A 15,064-nucleotide genomic window follows, 5' to 3' on the forward strand; every position below is an offset into this window, starting at 1 on the left:
CCTGACGGTTACCATCCCAGAGGACTGATAGGAATAGGTGAGGAAATTGTACATGCTTGTCATGATCGTTCAAACTCTCTTGATTCAGGAATTGTTCCTTTGATGGAAACAATTTCAATGTCACTCCATTATTTGGGATGGGTAGCAGAGATGATGTTGGAAATTATAGACCCATTAGTCTGACATCCGTTGTGGGGAAGTTGCCAGTATCCGTTGTTAGGGAAAGAAAGATTGAGCACTTGGATAAACATGAATTGATCAGAGAGAGCCAGCATGGATTTGTAAAGGGTGAGTCAAGTCTAACAAAACTAGTTAAACTTTATGATGATGTAATTAACGTGGTAGTTAATGGAGTGTCCATGGTTGTTATATGATATTGACTTCCAGAGGTATTCCATAAGGTACAATATAAGAGACTGTTAACGACAATGACAGTGCGTAGAATTTAAGGCAACCTAAGGAAATGGGTAGGGAGTTGGTTGGAAGGTGGGAGACAGAGACCCGGTGTATAAATGACGTAGACGAAGGAATAGAGAGCCGTATTGCCACTTGTGTCGCTGACACCAAGTTCGGTGTCACAGTGAGTCGTGTAGATGGAAGCATAAAGTTGCCAAGGGAAATTGATAAATTAAGTGAGTTGGCAAAACTGTGGCAGATGGAGTAACATAGAATTACATAGAATGTACATCACGGAAACAGGCAATTCGGCCCAACTAGACTATGCCGATGTTTATGCTGCAGACGAGCCTCCTCCAACCGTCTTTATCTAACCGTATGAGCAAACCCGTATATTCCTTTCTCCCCCATTTGTTTTTCTAGCTTCGCTGTAAACGAATCCATGCTATTCGCCTAAACTACTGCTTGTGGGAGCGAATTGCATATTCTAACTACGCTCTGGGTAAATGTGTTCCTCTTGAATGCCATGTTGAATTAAATATTGACTACCTTATATTCATTGCCTCAATGATTTGGAGTCCCCACCTCCACAAATGCAAACACCTTATCTCCGTCGAACCTATCAAACCCTTGGATAATCTTAAAGTCCTATATCAGGTCACCCCTCAGCCTTCTCTTTTCTATACAGAAGAGCCCCAGTCTGTTCAAACTTTCAAAATGGAGAAGTGTGAGTTCATCTACTTTGGACTGAAGCAAGATAGATCAGAGTATTTTCTAAATGGTGAGAAGCTAGGAACTATGGAGGAGCAGAGAGATTTAGGGGTCCAAGTACAGAAATCGCTAAAAGCCAGTGGAATGGTAGAAACATTAATTTAAATGTCTCATGGGATGTTGGCCTTTATTTCGAGGAAGCTGGTATTCAAAGGTGGGGGACAATGTTACCGATCGAAATCTCTGCTGAGACCCCATTTAAAGTATTGCATTCAACTCTGGGCACCACACATCAGGAAGGATATATTGGCCTTGGAGGGGGTGCAGCGCAGATTCACCAGAATGATACCGGGGCTAAAATGGTTAAATTATGAAGACAGGTTATGCGGAGGTCGGTCCTCATTTTTCTCTTATAGATCCGGCCCCATCCGTTTACTGTTGACGGGAGCGCGTCTGATACTAAGTCAGTCAGAATCGGATGCAAATCACATCACGGGCACAGCGGCTCTGGAACTGGCGACTGGTTTTACATTGAGTCTTTTTTATGGGATAGGCTGTACATTGTTTGTATAATAATAATAAGTTTGATACAATGAAGGTTTTTTCAGTTATTTCCCATTTCCACCCACACCAGTTTTACATAGCAAAAGGTAACAATGTTCAAGGGATGTGCTGTGCAGTGTTGGTGGAATCAATGTAATTTAACTTGATATATTGTAGAATCTCTTGTCTATCCCAGGCTCTTACCTCAGGCTTAGATCCTCACCTAGTTTAAAACCAGTCACTCACTGATATAAATAAACCAGTAACAACCCCGAAACCTCAGCGGGTATATTTGTTCCGATACGAAGTGACGGTCCCAATTTCCACTGAAATTCTCGATCAGCAAATACCAGAGGCTGTTTTGGGTTTGACAAACTGTGAAACAGATTGTTTTAAAAGCCGGAAAGAGGGAAAAACTGGTGGTTGATATTAAGTGTTTTACATTAACGCTTTCTGTTTCAGATTTACAATTTATCTTTGCATGTTACTGATAGGAGCGGCTATAACGGAGCCCAGTGACTGGGTAACGAGCTGCACTGAATCATTGTCCTGTGTTACCGACCGGCTCGTTAGACCTGTTCATTCCGTCTCATCTCATTGTCAGCAAACAGGAAATTACTGAAGTTGAGGCTGGTGAATAACAGCTCGAAATATCAATCCTCTCCACCACTGGGGACTGAGTCTTCCGAAAAACAGGGATTTTCACTCGTGCAAATTTCATCCACATTTTCTGCTCTTCATTTCTCTGATCTGTTTGATGCGGCTTTCCCTTCAATTCACGACCTACAGGAAAAACCCGATTTTCTCGTCGATTTTCGAGTCAAGAGGTATGGTGAGATTTCAAATAATTGAAATCCACCCATATTAACGCCAATATCGTCACCTGCACGTTTGACAAATGCAAATCGGCTTCACTCACGGTTTTGCTGCACAACTCGTTCAAAGATACTGTCGGTAATTGGAGGGTCTTTGAAGTGATGACACGAACACAACAGTTCGCGCTGCCGTTTTCCGCAAGACACTTCAGATTCATGGGGAATGATTTCGGTCTGGCGGTTAAATCCGTTCCCTCTTCACAAATCCGCCTTTGAACCTGTATCCTTTAGTATTTTTGAGAACCGATACCAAATCGGTTTGCCCTGTACTGTACATTACTTTTAAAAAAATATTACAGATAAGCAGAGCACTTGAGCTGTCACAGCTGTGACTTTGACTTTTCTCCCTCTGCTCTCGATCTCCCCGGTAACTGCCACTAACCACAATCTTCTGTCACTCTTCTCCATCAGAAAGTTCCGAGCCGAGGTTTTCAAATGAAATAACGCCCATCTCTTCAGTCAACGACATCCCAGGGAGAGTTTCTCAGTTTCATTTCACACTTTATCCAAATCCTCCTTAAAGCACCATCAAAAGTTGTCCTTTAGTTAATAATAAGATCAATAAAAGTTCTTATCTTCTGGGGTTTTGTTTCAGATTCCAGGCCTTTTAAAGTTCACTGCGGATATTTATCGAAGCGCATCTTGATTGGAGGCTTCTTGGAGAAATCGGAAAAAGATCACAAAGCAATAATTCAGAGACGGAAAATGAAGCTGTTTGACGGGAGCACTGATCGGACCGATTGTGCGCTGCTCTTGTGGCGCAAGCGCTCAGCGTGCGGTACTTTTATGAACTCCAGAAATGCCCAGGTTGTGAGTTTGAACCTCATCTGGAACAATCGAACATTTTGAGTTCAAGGTACAACTGGTATGTTCCATAACGCATCTACTTCTTAGTGTTCCCATGTGAGCACTTGGGTTCCTCTGGCCTTCCGTCTTGCAATAGTAGGTGTGAATTTACTTGTTTCGAGGGGAGAGGGAGCTATTAGCGGCAGCTGATATGGCAAAGGGGCCGGTACGAGATCTTTCAATCTAAAGAACTAAACATACAATTCTTCTTTTCGTTTAGCGGATATTCATCAGTTGGAAGTTTCGTGTGGGGAAAATCTGGATGGGAAATATTCTCCCTGGTGTCACTGTGAAACGGGTGAAATTATTCAGCTTACAGATGTTAATACGCTGAAAGGTCGAGAGGCCTTTTCCAGCTCCCGTGTGGGACAAGTTCAGCTTTTGAGCCACTGGGTAAAGTGTTATTTTAATTGCTGCTAACGAATGACAAGATATTGTTAAATAATAGCTGCATCATGAAATAAATTTAAAACAGAAATAGATAGTTTCCTAGAATTAAAGGGAATTCGGGGTTACGGGGAGCGGGCAGGAAATTGGACATGAATTTAGATTTGAGGTTAGGATCAGATCAGCCATGATCTTATTGAATGTCGGAGCAGGCTCGAGGGGCCGATTGGCCGACTCCTGCTCCTATGTCTTCTGTTCTTATGTTCTTATTTGGCACAAACACGAAGAACTGTAAACTCACGAGCTCACTGTCCATGTTTCTTCCATCATGTTCAACAGAAACAAGGATTCTCCTCAACACGTTGCTGACAATTTTATAACAGGGACCCTCACCCAATTTCGACATCTACGATGGATAATTCAGAGTCCTACAATGAATATGTACGATAGGAACTTAACAAATTGCGAGCCTGCGTAGCTCAGTAGATAGAGCAACAGACTTTTAAAACGGGTAGTGATCTGAGGATCCAGTGTTCTGGTTGTAAATTTTGAAACAGCTGGCAAGTTCCGTCTTCGCAGCGGAGCAGCAACTACGGGACAGACGATGCCTGCGATGTGTTGTCAAAGCTTTGGTGTTATCTTGTTTCCCAGGGATGGGCAGCAATTGCAGCTTCCCGCCAGCAACGTGTGATCGGAGAGAGCGGGGCCGGGCAGGCGGCCTGAATGTTGTTGCTCTCGTGGCCTCACTCAATGCGGGAGCTGGGGAACATCGAACATCGAAAAACTGATCTGTTTGTTGCCGCGGCTGCAATGCTGTTTATAACTGTATTTATAAACCGAGGCAGCGCTGCAGGATCCTTTAATGACCTCTCACAAATCAACTGAAAACAATCGCAATGTGCAGCTTTGATTGGGGCTTCCTGCACAGTCGGGGCATGAAACGTGAATGAGGGCGAGACACTGTCTGTATATGTGTAGTGTCTGAATGTGTATTGAACTATACAGAGAATGGAAAACATATCGGTTCTGTGAGGTGTGGTATTTTATTCAAATGTAACCACAGAATGAATTCTTGCTTTTTTTCAGACGTATTGATTTTTAGTGCGGAACTTTTTCAAAATGTTTCTGCCCGGTTTCGAACCGGGGACCTTTCGCGTGTTAGGCGAACGTGATAACCACTACACTACAGAAACTCTGCGATACATTTCACTATAGGAAATCCTCAGAAGATAGCTGCCGACTGCAAATGCTCTCAGTGTGGGAGACGGGTCCCTGTCCCGTTCAGGGAATTAAATTCTCCAAAATAGTTGACTGTATTAATTTCGCAATACTCATTAAACTCTGAAAAAAGAATAGTTGTTCAAATCGCCATTAGTCAACTAATAACTTTTTGTTTCAAGCTGACGGAAATACTGACTTTTAAAAAAATTATTCACCAGGCAGATTACAGAAAGTTCAGAGGGGAACTGAAAGTGGAAATAAGAGGGTATGAGAATAGACTGGCGGCCAACATAAAAGGCAATCCAAAAGTCTGCCACAGGCATGTAAACATAAAACGGGTCGTGAGAACCCGACTCTGGTTCGAGACCACAAAGGAGATCGATTCATGCCCGGTTTTGAACCGGAGACTTTTCGCGTGTTCGGCGAACGTGATAACCACTACACCACAGAAACTCTGTTGGATAGATTGTTATAGGAAACCCTCAGAAGATAGCTGCCGTCTGCAAATGCTCTCAGTGTGGGAGACGGGTCCCTTTCCTGTTCAGGGAATTAACGACGACAAAATATTTTACTGTATTAATTTCGCAATACTCATTAAACTCTGAAAAAAGACGAATAGTTGTTCAAATCGCCAATAATCAATTCATAACTTTCTGTTTCAGGCTGACGGAAATCCTAACTTTTTTTTTATTCATTCACCAGGCAGAATATCGAAAGTTCAGAGGGGAACTGAAAGGGGAAATAAGAGGGGCAAAGAGAGGGTATGAGAATAGACTGGCGGCCAACATAAAAGGCAATCCAAAAGTCTGCCACAGGCATGTAAACATAAAACGGGTCGTGAGAACCCGACTCTGGTTCGAGACCACAAAGGAGATCGATTCATGCCCGGTTTTGAACCGGAGACTTTTCGCGTGTTCGGCGAACGTGATAACCACTACACCACAGAAACTCTGTTGGATAGATTGTTATAGGAAACCCTCAGAAGATAGCTGCCGTCTGCAAATGCTCTCAGTGTGGGAGACGGGTCCCTTTCCTGTTCAGGGAATTAACGACGACAAAATATTTTACTGTATTAATTTCGCAATACTCATTAAACTCTGAAAAAAGACGAATAGTTGTTCAAATCGCCAATAATCAATTCATAACTTTCTGTTTCAGGCTGACGGAAATCCTAACTTTTTTTTTATTCATTCACCAGGCAGAATATCGAAAGTTCAGAGGGGAACTGAAAGGGGAAATAAGAGGGGCAAAGAGAGGGTATGAGAATAGACTGGCGGCCAACATAAAAGGCAATCCAAAAGTCTTCCACAGGCATGTAAACATTAAACGGGTGGGAAGAACCCGACGCTGATTCGGGATCATGAAGGAGATTTGACTCATGGAGGCAGCCCAATTTTTTTTTTGCCTGGTTTTGAACCGGGGACTTTTCGCGTGTGCAGTGGACGTGATAACCACTACACTGCAGAAACTCTGCTGCACACGTTATTTTAGGAAACCCTCAGAAGACAGCTGCCGTCTGCCAATGCTCTCAGTGTGGGAGGCGGGTCCCTTTCCCGTTCAGGGAATGAACTAAGGCAAAATAGTTTACTGTATTAATTTTGCAATACTCATTAAACTCTGAAAAAAGACGAATATTTGTTCAAATCGCCATTATTCAACGAATAACTTTCTGTTTCAGGCTGACGGAAATCCTAACTTTTTTTTCATTCATTCACCAGGCAGAATATCGAATGTTCAGAGGGGAACTGAAAAGGGAAATACGGGGGGCAAAGAGAGGGTATGAGAATTGATTGGCGGCCAAAAGTCTTCCACAGGCATGTAAACATAAAACCTGTCGTGAGAACCCGACTATGATTCGGGACCATGAAGGAGATCGACTCATGGAGGCAGAGGGGGTGGCCCAAAAATGTTTTTGTACGGTTTTGAACGTGCTGCACACGTTGTTTTAGGAAACCCTCAGAAGATAGCTGCCGTCTGCAAATGCTCTCAGTGTGGGAGACGGGTCCCTTTCTCGTTCAGGGAATTAACTTCTGCAAAATAGTTTACTGTATTAATTTCGCAATACTCATTGAACTCTGAAAAAAGACGAATAGTTGTTCAAATCGCGAATAATCAACTAATAACTTCCTGTTTCAGGCTGGCGGAAATCCTAACTTTTTAAAAATTCAATCACCAGGCAGAATATGGAAAGTTCAGAGGGGAACTGAAAGGGGAAATAAGAGGGGCAAAGAGAGGGTATGAGAATAGACCGGTGGCCAACATAAAAGGCAAACCAAAAGTCTTCCACAGGCATGTAAACATTAAACGGGTAGTGAGAACCCGACACTAATTTGGGAGCATCAAGGATATCGACTCATGGAGCTAGAGGGTTTGGCCCAAAAGACTGTGGGCCAAACTCTGGAAAGTGGGTTGAGGCTCGATACCTCTTTTTCGGACGGCTCAGACACGAAGGGCCGAATAGCCTCCTTCTGTGGGGTAACTTTCTATGATTGTATGATTCCATAATATTATTGCCGTCTGTCTCGGAATGGTGTTAATATACAATCTACTATAAGTATACTTTAATCAAATTGGTGCCTCTGTTTCACTGCGAGAGAGAAGAGGCATTAATGTGTGGACATTGGCTGCAGCAGCTGGGTTGCCCCTTTACTTTTCCTCCTGTCCCAATCTTTCTTTAACCTCCTCTGCTGGTGTTGCAGGTTAGATCAGCCATCGCCGTTCAAGGAAGCCTGAGAAGTCCATCAGGGGATAACACAAGAGACAGAGACAGGGAGAGATAGAGAAATGCATGCAATGAAAATAAACTGTATAAATAGAATTATACAGTCATTATTTTTTGAGTTCGTTCATGGGATGTGGGCGTCGCTGGCGAGGCCAGCATTTATTGCCCATCCCTCATTGCCCTTGAGGTATGGTTACAGTACAGAAGGAAGTTATTCAGCCAATCAAGCCCGTGCAGGCTCATTGTAAGAGCAATCCAGTCAGTCCCATTCCCCCGCTCCTTTCCGGTAGCACTGCATTTTTTCCCTTCAAGTACTTATCAAATTCCTTTTTGAAAGCCACGATTGGATCTGCTTCCACCATCCTTTCAGGCTGCACGTTCCAGTTTACAACTACTCGTTGGTAAAGAAGTGTTTCCCCATGTCGCCTTTGGGTCTTTTGCCAATCACCTTCAATCTGTGTCCTCTGCTTTTCGACCCTTCCGCCAATGGGAACAGTTTCTATTTATTTACTTTATCTAAACCCTACATTATTTTGAACACTTCTATCGAATCTCCTCGAAATGTTCTCTGCTCCAAGGAGAACAACCCCAGCACGGGGTAAATGCGGTCAATTAGCTTCAATTCATTTATTTGAGCATTAAACAGCTCTTTAAACATTACTGTGACATTATGGTAGCGTGCCCTCGCGGTCTCAGGTGTTCCATCAAATTTCGACGGAGGCGTGGGTTTGAATCCCACTGCTGTTAGAATTTCTGCCAATGTTCATTTTGGCCTATTCGCAGAAAACCCGATTGTCGTGCGATGGAGCAGAGGATGTGAAAGAAGCTGAAAGTGAAAGTGCAGATATTATTTTCATCGCAATGACTGGACACGTTTCCACAGGTAAGGGCCTCTCACCTTAAGGTTCTTTCCAGCAGAGTGGGACAGGTGATCAAAGTGACTGGGCTCCAGCGGCGCAACCAGTCAGTGCGCGGTCCTTATATGACAGTCCAGGGCCGGGAAATGGCGAGGTTGTTAGTCGAGGCCCACCGAAACCAACCAATCCTTTTCCTTGTGAAAATGTCGGCCGGAGTTGAAGGTACAATTGGTCTGTTCCAAAATGCATCTAGTTATTTGCATCGCCGTGTGGTTCCTCTGGCGTGTGCTGTTGCAATAGAAGATGAGAATATTTCGGACTGAGATGAGGAGAAATTTCTTCACTCAGAGGGTGGTGAACCTATGGAATTCTCTACCACTGAAGAGTGTGGAGGCCAAGTCAATGAATATATGTAAGAAGGAGCTGGATAGATTTCTAGACACAAAAGGCATCAAGTGGTATGGGGAGAGAGCGGGAATATGGTATTGAGGTCCAGGATCAGCCATGATCGTATTGAATGGCGGAGCAGGCTCGAACGGCCGAATGTCCGACTCCTGCTCCAATTTTCTAAGTTTCTATTTACAATTGGTGTGTTTCGTAATGCATCCAGTTATTTGTTCAGCCATGTGGTTCCTCCAGCCTACTCTGTCGCAATCGCAGATGAGATGATTAGTCTTCTTAGTTTACAGAGGGAGGCTTCGGAATTGGAGCCACAAACTATGATTTTGATCCATCTCCAAATTATGGGATTTAGATTGAGCTTTAAACCAGCGCGTTCGACCGCTCAGCCACGATACTTTCCATCTTGCGATCTTCACGTGCTACTTTTACAGGAATAGAATTACTCGAAGCAAGAATTCTACCGCTCAAGCACCAATGCTCGCAGGCAGCAGGATGAATGTGTCCAGTTAGAAACCTGTCTGAAGGAACATCCCGTCTGACAGAGCTGGAAGTCCAGCATATTGTCTACCGCGGTAAGCAGATGATGAGCCTCCTTCTTGAGAGTGTTTCGCCAATCCAGCTCAGAGTGGATTAAGCATTATAAATTCGGGTGGGACTGGAGCCACTAGTATAAGAGAAAGTGGATGGGGGCTGTTTCCCTTCCTTGACAGATATTAATGATCCTGTTCCGGTTTTGCTGCATAATTTCACTTCCCAGCTCCGAAATCAACGAACTAAAATTTAACGGTGGTGCGATGCGAACATACAATTTCTGAGCGAAAACTCCGATGTGCTCCCCATTGCGCGACTAAACCGGTTATGAATTATATGATTTCACATTACCCATATGCTGCTTATGAACTTTTGATACGGCAGAGCAAGTGGTTCGAAAGCTCAGTGGGGTTTCAAATGAACTCCTGAGAAAGTTTGTCAATGCATAGTGCTCTCTCTCCCTCTTTCTCTTCCTTTTGCTCTCTCTCGCTTTCTCTCTTGAGCTCTCACTCTCCCCGTTTATCGATCGAGGGGTCGAATGCAAAGAGGTGGAAGTTATGTTTCAGCTGCACAGAGCTCTGGTGAGACGCCATCTGGCGGACTGCATTCAGTTCTGGGCACCCCAACTCAAGAAGTATGTATTAACCTGGAGGCTCGAGGGGCTGAATGGCCTATTCCTGATCCTATTTTGCAATGAATGAAACAATAATTCAAGAATCGAGACGCTAATGTATCAGGATGAGTGAGTGAAGAATGTTTTATGTTTGAAGTACTGATTTCATGAATTGAATATCCTCAGTGACTCAGCTCAGTGCAGTCCAGTCCAAACACCTGCTCGCACAAAGTGGCATTTTCTTTGAGAACACGAAAGACGTGTTCAGGCCATGACAGTACCGAGTGCGGGTAGGCCTGCGCGTGAAATGGAAAATTGAGGTGAAATACTCCTACAAGCAGCGGATGTCTCTGTTTCCATTTCCAAAATGCACGCACGCACCGGCCGAATCGATGCAGCTCCTGGGAAAGCTACGAGGCGAGGCAGGGCTGCAGTGGATCATTTGAAGCAACTGAAACGCAAAAGATTCCGCCCGTTTCACGTGGCATCTCCTGTTTCTGACTATTTTTCCCCTCCCGCTTCCTCTGCTCCTCCAGCTGCCAGGTGAATTAGATGCTTGATGAAAACACAGGGGAATTCATGAATCCCACCCTGACCTGGACAGCAGGGAGCGAGAGGAAAAGAACAATGCTGGCCATTGAGAAGGGATGGATTTTGCACATGCCGGGAAAATAGACACAAAGATCTCATCTCCCTGCTTCTTTGGTATGTGGGATATCTTAATGCTCAGGTGATGATATCACTGCCCCCCGGCCCATGATCTCCACTCGCACTCTCCTTCCAATCTCGCACACCTTTGCTTAGGTTTGAAATCGTGTAAGTTTTCACACTGGGATTCAATTTGAAGAAAGCGATGCTGTGATAACATGTGGCTATTGAGGAGTTGCAGTGCAAGAAGGCTAATGATAACAGTGACAGTTCTGACACTATGAGCGACAGTTAAAGGTGAACAACATTTAAAGTCTCATGCAGCAGGTCTGGGTCCAAATCTTTCACGTGGCATCTCCTTCTGCTCCTGTCACTCATTTACCTCCACGGAGAGTTCATTTGTAATTCCTGTGCTGCTGCATTGCGCATTTTCCAGTTCTGCTTCGAACAATCGGGACTTTAAAGGCACCTCTGTGACCTGCACTTTCTTTAAATGAGTTTAGTTCGCTTTGCATTCGACTGTGAAATCGTTTTCGGATTTCATCTCAATGAACCAGACTGTGACCGCATTGTATCTGTCAGCGTGTAAGTGGCGAGGTTGGGGTCAGCACGGGTCGTTTTCAACTTTTCAAATCTCACCAATTACAAGAAAAAAGGGACATTGAATCAAACTGTCCCTGATGAATTGAATGAATATCGCTCCAAGCAGATCTGGACAATGCGCAGTGCTGCCGCACAGTTCCAAATCCACCCTTTCGCCACTCGGCAATCGCATTATCTGAAATTTGCTCTGACCCAGTGTCACCGCGCTGAAATCGAATGTTTGTCGGCCACATTTTTTCTTAACATCATAGTTACTGGTTTAATGGTGAAAACTGCCGTCCGCTGCACTGTAAGTACAAGAGACAACTTTGTAGACACCGTGTCGTGCCACAGACCTGCTCGTTTCATCTCCTCTCATTTTCACCACACCTGAACATGACTGGAATGGAGAATGGAGAATCACAGCTCGAAAAATCAATCCTCTCTGTCACGATGCGACTAAGACTTCCAACATACAGATGTTTAATGGCAAGGTGAGTTTAATGTTCAGAAATAATAGAGCACAGATTTTCACTCATGCAAGCTTCACACCCTTTATTTTGGAAAAGTAAACTGATGGTGGAGAGATGTTATATTGATCGCGGCAACCTGAATTTTTAGCTGGTTGAATCAATGGCTCAAAAACAAACGTGTCGTGTCTCTGTGGCGCAATCGGTTAGCGCGTTCGGCTGTTAACTAAAAGGTTGGTGGTTCGAGCCCACCCAGGGACGGTGGGGAAAATTTTACCTTAAGTTTCATGGTCTCGTATTTCCTGGTTTCAAATATATGTTTTGTCCGCAAAAAAATGCACGGTTTCGATGGCCAGCTGAGCACGGCCAATCTTCCACCATTTAACCTGAGATTGCCTTCACGGAAATCAGAATTCTTCTTGACAGACAAGGTCGAAAGATTTCAGGAGAGCCGCTTCACTCTGACATGGATGTTTCTGCAGTGAGCGACACCAGACTTTTTCCACAATAAATGTCAGTCCTTTATTTTGGAAACGCAAAATTGTTTTCGCATTCCGAAGGGTTTCAGTTCATTTGTGAATTCCACCACTGACACTGCTGAAGGTTGTAGGCTCAGGGAGTGGGGCCTCCAGGAGTGGACTGTCAGGAAACTAGGTTTCGGCATCCTGACAAATATATGCCGAGGAACCAGAGGAATCCTTACGAAGGAACCGTCTGGGGTTTTATCTGTTAGTTTAGGTCTCAGGGTGAATGATTCCAGACTCCCCGAACTGTCTTACATTTAACTCAGGTCAGATCAGGATCAATTCAGTTTACAGAAGGATAGTGTCAAATATCACCCACAATCGAGGGGGTCAAATGCAGCCATTAGAGAAGCTACGAGATCATTGGAAAAGAAGATGGTGCACAATTGTGGGAATAAAAGCAAACGCATTTTCAGCTGCGTCGGGAGTCAGAAGACCATGAAAGATAGTTTAGGACACTGAAAGGCAGTTCAGGACAGATTCCCGGACTATGGCAGAGCTGTTAAATGATTATTTCTCATCAGCCTACACTCCTGTGATTGATGCTGAGATTCCAGCTGTGGGATGCGCTGTCGACAATAACATCATAAATATTAAAATAGAAAGTGATGTCATCTTGGATAAAATACGAAATCTCAAAATAGATTGTGCTCCAGGTCCAGATGATATTCACCCACGGGTGTTTTAAGAGATGGGACGGGTGGTCTGTGAGCCCCTTGCCTGTATCTTCAACAGCTCAATAGAGTCAGGGATTGTCCCCTGAGATTGGAAGGTAGCTCACGTAGTTCCCATTTTCATTAAAGGGGACAAATCAGAGACTGGGGATGACAGGCCCATCAGTGTGACATCGATCAGATGGAAGATGCTTGAATGGATCCTAAGCGATGCTGTTTTGACCACGGGGAAAGAGAAGGAGCCATTAGAGATACTCAACGCGGCTTCCGAAAAACAAGGTCGTGTCTTACAAACTTGCTTGAGTTTTTTAAAGAAGTTGCTGGGTTAGTGGATGAGGGTAATTCGGTTCACATTGTCCATCTCAGGCGTGTCAAACTCATTTTCGATGGTGAGCCTGATCTGATATCATGGCACATGGCCTGGGCCACATTCCGCAAAAGTTATTAAACTGGAAATAGATGAAGATTAACTATATTGGTACTTACTTACGTTTAGATTTTATTTATTGCTGCTGCTGCTCCCGATACCTGGCACCTCTTAGCTTGAACCATTGCATCAACATTTGGAGCAAATGACTGGGCTGTGTGATGTCTTGGATAAAAACATGAGGAGAACTTGTCATTAAAGAACTTTGGAAGTGATTTCCACAATTTCACAACTCCCTGTGCAAAGAGATTTCTCTTGATCACTGCACTAAAGCAGAAAGTAGGGGTTAAGGGTCGCTACTCAGACTGGTAAAAGGTGGAAAGTGGTGTTCCACAATGATCGGTGCTGGGACGACTGTTCACAATTTATATGAACGATTTGGACTCGGGAATCGGATGGAAAATTTCAAAATTTACGGATGACACCAGTTTGGGGCGGGGTAAAGTAGATACTGATCAAGACTACAAAAATATACAAGAAGACATTAATAAACTTGCAGAATGGGGGTGTAATTGGCAAATTAATTTTAATAAAGATGAGGATGAAGTGGAGCATCTTGGTAGCAAGAACAAGGAGGCCTCATAATGCTTGGATAATAAGAGTCTATATGGGGTAGAGGAGCAGAGAGATCTGGGGACACAGATCCACAAATCACTAAAATTAGTGATGCAGGTTAAAATGGCCATTAAAAAGCAAACCAAACACTAGGGTTCAATTCTAGAGGGATAGAATTGGAAAGCTATGTTAAACTTGTATAGAACCTTGATTAGACTACACTTGGAACACTGTGAACCGTTCTGGTCTCCATATTATATGAAGGATATGGAGATACTGGAGAAGTTGCAAAAAGGATGTCACCATTTTAGTGGTCGCTGGATTTGGTGTCTCTGTGTAACTGATCCCTGTATTTGGTGTCCAAATGTAAATGATCCCTGGACTTGGCGTCTCAGTGCAAGTGGTTCCTGGATTTGGTGTCTCTGTGCAAGTGGTCTCGAGATTTCGTTTCCCTGTGTCCACGTGTCCTTGGATTTGGTGTCTCAGTGTTAGTGTTTCCTGGATTTGGTGTCCCAGTGTAAGTGGTCCTGGATTTGGTGTCTCAGTGTAAGTTGTTCCCGGATTTGGTGTCCCGTGTAAGTTGCCCTCGATTTGGTATCACAGTGTACGTGGTCCCTTGTGTATTGAGGCATCGCTCGTGGAATTTTTCACCTCCTTCCACTTTTGCAAAATTTGTTGACAGCTTATTAAAGCCACTAACTGGCTCTCGGTTAGGGCACAGAAAAAATAAGACATCGTCAGTTTCCCTGAGAATGACAGGTCTGAATTCGAGTGAGAGAACATTTAGCAATTAAACCAGACTGGGCGGGTCGGGACTGAGTTTTTTTTTATTCGTTCACGGGATGTGGGCGTCGCTGGCAAGGCCGGCATTTATTGCCCATCCCTAATTGCCCTCGAGAAGGTGGTGGTGAGCCGCCTTCTTGAACCGCTGCAGTCCGTGTGGTGACGGTTCTCCCACAGTGCTGTTAGGAAGGGAGTTCCAGGATTTTGACCCAGCAACAATGAAGGAACGGCGATATATTTCCAAGTCGGGATGGTGTGTGACTTGGAGGGGAACGTGCAGGTGATGTTGTTCCCATG

The 15,064-nt window shown here is 44.2% G+C and overlaps 2 non-coding genes across 2 annotated transcripts; one reads left to right on the forward strand and one right to left on the reverse strand.

Moving 5' to 3' along the window:
• Nucleotides 1-4,878: 4,878 nt before the first annotated feature.
• trnav-aac (transfer RNA valine (anticodon AAC)) lies at nt 4,879-4,951 on the reverse strand. Its single transcript has one exon. It is a non-coding gene; the product is annotated as a tRNA-Val (tRNA).
• A 7,040-nt stretch (nt 4,952-11,991) lies between these two features.
• trnan-guu (transfer RNA asparagine (anticodon GUU)) lies at nt 11,992-12,065 on the forward strand. Its single transcript has one exon. It is a non-coding gene; the product is annotated as a tRNA-Asn (tRNA).
• The last annotated feature ends 2,999 nt before the right edge of the window (nt 12,066-15,064 follow it).

Source organism: Heptranchias perlo, chromosome 20 (genome assembly GCF_035084215.1).
Source record: "Heptranchias perlo isolate sHepPer1 chromosome 20, sHepPer1.hap1, whole genome shotgun sequence".
Taxonomy (NCBI): domain Eukaryota; kingdom Metazoa; phylum Chordata; class Chondrichthyes; order Hexanchiformes; family Hexanchidae; genus Heptranchias; species Heptranchias perlo.